The following is a 6,017-nucleotide window of genomic DNA, read 5'->3' as shown; positions in this document are numbered from 1 at the left end:
ACATGCAATGTCCTCCTGTGACCTTCCTCTTTTCTTCGTCCGAGGCGGTGCAGACCTCAGTCATCATCACATTTGTCTTCACTTCCTGAAACAATGTACTCTCGATATCTGAACCATCATTGTCGGAAGAAAACGACAAAGGAATGCCTCTTTTGCCGGCGATCCACGCATAGCCTCTGTCAGACGCCATTTTGAAAACATCACTTGCGACACGAAAAACATGCTTCAGCTTTAGAAGAAAGAAATCACTGCACACATTCTGCCATCTGCTGACCAAAAGGCCACTTAAGCCATAGACGAGTGTCTCTTGCTCAGAACACACAAGGGGAAAACAAATATCGCAAGGATGAACCGTACTCACGCTAAACGCTTTGGGGATGCGAGGGGTTGGACGAGCAGGGCTTGTCCAAAATGGTTAAGGGGTTAAACCTCGTCATCTGTTGCTTATCATTCGAATAGGTGGTGCACGAATCTAGGCCCCAGCGATAGCTCTCGTGGCGTGCCTTGTAGTCGGATCATGGTTTTGGCACGTAAAACCCCAGAATGCAATATTTTAGCAATGGCTCTCTCGGAGTAACAGGTACTGATCTCAAAGGCCGTGCTTTTGCTAACTGCATGTAGCAGAAGCCACTGCGGAGTTGGAAGCATGTCATAGATACCCTGTTTTACGCACTGCCTGTTGGTGCTTTAGTGTGTGGAAGCTGACGATCACATGCACACAACAAAACAAAGGTGCTCGGATGAAGTGAAGCTCATTTATTAGTCTAGAAATGCTTTCAATAAATACATGGTCTGCAGATTACAGCGAGTTACAACATGCAGCCACTGTCTGCAGTTTATGCACTGTGTGGCTAATTATACGTACATCACAGCATGAACTAACTGGCCAGAGAGGCCAAGTCGGTAATTGAATTTCTGAAAACTCATTTCTTGACACAGTGCAGCCAATGACGGCTGTCAAATTGTCCACTTCTAAACGTGTGTGGATCAGTATATTTGCTTTTATGAAACCACCTCTTCCGTGAAATAGCTTCTTTGTGCAGAAAGTGTTTGCATTCACTTCTGTAACGTCAAATCTGCAGAAATGCTGCATAATGTTAGTAAAGGGTAGGTTTTTAAGTGTTTTAGTGTAGCACATACTATGTGGCCCTCCAAAACAGATTGCGACCGAAGTCAAAAATGATCTTGTGGTGTGTGTGATAGCTCAAACTACCTGCAGCTCTCTCAAAAGAAGTCCACTTTATTGTTAGCATAAACAGTAATGCTTTGTGTACGATTAGATCAATGTGGTTGTCGTCCATGATGGCACAGATTCTTCTGGCTGTGTGCAAGCACAAGGTTAAAGGAGTGCTGACATTTTCAAAGTACTAAAACTTCTTGCACGTAAAAGATGGGTACTTAGCAAGGTTGTATATTAATGTGACATTAAAGCTAATCTCGAAATACCGTACCTGGCATCGTCATTATCGCGACGTCATGATGCAGAGCAAAATTTGCTGATGTCATGTAGCGATAAAGCTGTGTGTGATGGCATTGATCACAAAAAGATGTCATGCAAATCCTACGCACATGTTGGGAATCTATGTGAAACGAAGCTTTAATGAAACGGGTAATTAAATGCTATAAAATTAACGTCAATGTGCACAGATGTGCTTGCTTTCATCCTATGCAACGTGTGTTTTCATTGGTAAGGTAAAAAGTTGGTAAAAAGTTGGGTTGGCGGGTCATCCTGAATATGCTTACATGCTTATTTAGACTTGCGCTGTAAGCAGGTTCAGGACGTAGTCTCATTCTGTTTGTGCTTATGCACCACAAAGGTCACAACTTCAATCTCGCGCGATTCTTATGTCTGTGCACTGCACCTCTCACAATCTGTGCAAAAACTCAAATGCCAAATCAGCTGGATGCACAGTGTGACATGTAACTGCACTGATGTCGCAAGGACGAAGGCAATGTATGATGCATGTCCAGTGAAAAATGGTGATGACAGGTGTGTGCACAGAGATGCACAACACACATCTAGCCTCCTTTAAGGATTCTGTACCTTTGGTGTCACAGTGGCACATACCCATTCTTATGGATTAGCCAAGAATAGGCACACACCCTCAGGTGCATACTGAATGGCTAGCTAAAATAAAATCAAGTAAATCAAAGGATCCCATTGAATAATGCAATTATTACATTAAGGGGTCGGTTTGTTTGAGATGCCTCTGAAATGACATTATATGTTCAGTTTTTTATGTAGGAATTCACTTTTCTATTGTGCAGAACAGAGGTTACAGGCACCACTTTGTCGGTGCCAATCAGCGTACAGGGCTTGTGTACGCTTGTTTGCTGGTACTTGCATTCAGCACACATATAACCTTCACGTACCATGTGTCCCACGTAAAAAGGTGTAAGCAACTCGTCATGCGGCACTTTTTTCCCGTTTTCTTACTCGCAGTATTACCCGCCGTGGTTGCTCAGTGGCTATGGTGTTCGGCTGCTGAGCACAAGGTCGCAGGATCGAATCCCGGCCACGGCGGCCTCATTTCGATGGGGGCGAAATGCGAAAACTCCCGTGTACTTTGCGCTTACTTGGTGAACGTTAAAGAACCCCAGGTGGTCAAAATTTCCGGAGTCCCCCGCTATGGCGTGCCTCATAATCAGAAAGTGGTTTTGGCGTGTAAAACCCCATAATTTAATATTTTTTTTTTACTCATGGTATTAAGTACAACACGATGGGACGCTGAACTTAAGCGTAATGTCCCTGATGTCTACACTTGTTAGATAAGGGACAAAGGATATGCAAACCCATTGCTGCAGTATGTGAATCATGCAAGCTGCATGCATCGGTCTTATGTCCTTTTTAAAACAAAGCTTTCTTTGCCTCTTCCTTCGACTTTCCCACTACTGCTGCTGCTGTCTGGCACACTGCGTCGGGAGGTGGTTCAGAGCGTGTGCATACATTAGGAGTGCTGCAGAGAGGAAAGGCGACGTGAGAAACTCGTTTGGACCTTTGCACCATGTCGAATGTGCACAATCCCCTCTGAAGCTCCCTGGCCATTGCCACATTAGCGTCTTGACAGCTGTAATTAGCCATGACTCCCGCGAAGGCATTGCAGAAATTGCAGTGCTTACCTTCCTCCTAACGTGCGAGTCCAGAGAGAAGCTAGATAGAATAATAGGGAGGGGGGGTGAGAGGAGCCAGAGAATGGGTAGAAGCAACGCAGTCACATAAACGAGTGAATAACACCTTGCCACTCTTCGCTCGCAGTTCCCACACAAGTGGTGAGAGGGGGGATAGGGAAAAGGTGATGTAGAAGGCAAGAAAACGCTACTACTAGACACAACGGTGGTTGCGAGAAAATGGGATAAATTTAATTTCGAGGCTCGGTACAGTGCATTCCTGCTATTTCTGAAAAATAAACACTGTGTAAATACATCGAGCGGACAACTTACGCAGGGCATGCAGAAGCAAAGCTGCATTAAAGTGCACCGTAGGGTCTAGACAACAATACAGAAGTGGTTGCACATCAAATCAACACTTCTGTGCCCACCACGGTAGCTTTGTGGCTATGGCATTGCTCCAGGTTGCGAGTTTGATCCCGATCGTTGCAGCCGCATTTCAACGGGAGCAGAAAAAAAGAAATGTGTGTGCACTTAGATTTAGGGATACGTTAAAGAGCACTACGGTGTCAAAATTATTCCAAAGTCCACCATTACGGTGTGCCTCATAATCTGACTGTGGTTTTGCCACGCACAGTTCCATAATTCAACTAAAGTTTAATACTTCTGCCACGATTCAATGTGCCATATGGGGCAATGACAATGCTTAACCCTCTCAGAGGTTACTAAATATGGCACACAACAAAGCCTCAAGCAAACACATCTTCCTGTGTGTTCTGTGTACTAAGCAGACAAACAGCAGTGGTGCATACAAGGTAACGTTTAACGTAAACTCACAACTCTCGTGTTAGACTAAATGTTTAAGCTTTTGCCGTGAACATCACTGTTAATTATCGTCAATCGAATCAAACAGCACAGAAAGCTTCGCGCACATGGATTCCTACAGAGCGTGGAATCCGCATTATTTTTTTTATATTTATTTACGTCTGTGCCTCGCAACAAACTCATCCCCAAACCAACCATCGGCATTAATAGCACTCTGTGCTTTGCTGTTGGAACTAACTTGTGCTACGATCCTTCCACCTCCTGCACCTCAATACTCATGATCTGTTCTTTTTCTAAGTTTAGGAAAAAGGTGCTGTTGCAGCCGCCCTTTCTGTCCAAAACCGCAACAAACAGCTGGGAAAATATGGAGGGGAAAGTTTATCTGCTTTTTCTGGTAACTCAAACTATAGTCCAGCAAAGGTGGAGCTATATCAGCAGCAGCAGGTCACACAGCCTACAAGCTTTTGTCGGCATCAGTGCATCTCACTTTTGTGCATCTCTCTTCAGAAAAATGGTTACAGTGTGCGAGGTAGGTTCTCCATAAGGAGAAAAGCACTCGAATTTTTCAGCATGCTACCCATGCAGAAATGATGGCAAGTTGACATTCAAAATCGAAAAGATAAGCTTTGATGTGAGAGAGAACAGCTGGCATGTGAGGCGAAATTTTAAAGCTGCAGAAAAAGAAAAGAAAAACAATAAGAACAAAATATTTGGTGACTATTCTCCAAAATGGCCTGTGCAGTTGTCAAAGGAGAAATTCACTCGCATAAAACGCAGCCAGCAGGTGTCGCACTCGCAGACGTACAGTGTGACCCACCTTTGAAGCGTACACCCAATTAAATATGGCTACTGACTACCGCTGAATCATAGCATGAAGGCATGCAGACTACATTTTAATGCACAGATGTCGGTCTCGTGCATCTTATCCATAGGTCGGCAAACAATGTGAGTAGACTCACTCGGACTCACTCAGGACCGTATGTTAGTCTGAGTCTGAGTAACCTCGACTTATTACCACAAGTGAGACATACCTATTTAACTAAAGCGCTAAAAAGAGGTAGGACGAGAACAAGAATGGCTCAGGATGTGAAGCTAGTGGAATTCTGGAATACTATAGACCTACCAGTGAAACATTTTTTTCTGACCGACTCGGCCTAGGCATGCGAGTCTGGGTGAGTGGAGGTCGTCCGTGTAGTAGGTGTAAGTTTGAGTCCAAGTCCCATTGAACTGGAGATAGTTTCAGTGAGATTAGGTACTTTTGAATGAGGTGTGATTTCATGTGTTTTTTTTTACTTCACAGGACTACATGCAAGAGTGATTTCATATGATTTCGAGTGAATCTGTTTGTAACCAGGAGCAGTGCCCATTGGAAACAGTGAGCTTGAGGTAGGGAATTGCAAATGGAGGACTCCCCAAGTGTGTGCTCAATAAATCAAATTTGTCAAAGTTGAAGTGCCAAAATATATAATGCAAAGTCTACTTTTCTAAATATGAGCGTTAGTTAAGCTTATAGCTTCTAGACTGGTTAGCATTGAGTGTGTTCCTATACAGGGCCGGGTAGTATTAAAGGGACATGTATCATACATGATACATGTATATATATGCGTTTTTTCAAATGTGAGGCTTTTCTTTCGAGTAACCTGTATGGGTTTCCTTTGTAGCAATTGCTACGATTGGGTGGATGTCTCATTTTCCCTTAATTACTTCTCTCCACTTTGCGGGTTTCCGCAGAACTATTACATCAAACTCTTCCTTTGCTTCGAGTTGTTAACAAATTTGACTTCGCCCCGCCATCTGCTTCGCCCAGCCTTTCAGATATATATATATATATATATATATATATATATATATATATATATATATATATATATATATATATATATATATATATGTGAAAGGCTGGGAAGTTAAGCAGGACGAGCCCAGTCGACCGTTTGCCTTCACACAAAAAGATCATGTTTTCGTGACACCTGCAGCAGAAAGGATGTTGCACATCCGCCGCCAAGGTCTGTGAGTGGTGGTGGTGGCTAACACTCCCAGGGTTCTACTAGGAAACATTAATACCCAAGAAAGTGGATGGGGAA

At 43.5% G+C, this 6,017-nt stretch overlaps 1 long non-coding RNA gene across 1 annotated transcript in view; it reads left to right on the top strand.

Moving 5' to 3' along the window:
• Positions 1 to 1,708: 1,708 nt before the first annotated feature.
• LOC129383107 (uncharacterized) overlaps positions 1,709 to 6,017 on the top strand; it is a 27,249-nt gene continuing 22,940 nt past the window's right edge. Inside the window, exon 1 of the long non-coding RNA XR_008611035.2 lies at positions 1,709 to 5,319. This is a non-coding gene — a long non-coding RNA (uncharacterized lncRNA). The remainder of the gene's footprint in view (positions 5,320 to 6,017) is intronic.

This window comes from Dermacentor andersoni, chromosome 3 (genome assembly GCF_023375885.2).
Source record: "Dermacentor andersoni chromosome 3, qqDerAnde1_hic_scaffold, whole genome shotgun sequence".
NCBI classification, from domain to species: domain Eukaryota; kingdom Metazoa; phylum Arthropoda; class Arachnida; order Ixodida; family Ixodidae; genus Dermacentor; species Dermacentor andersoni.
This window is presented reverse-complemented; position numbering and strand designations above follow the sequence as displayed.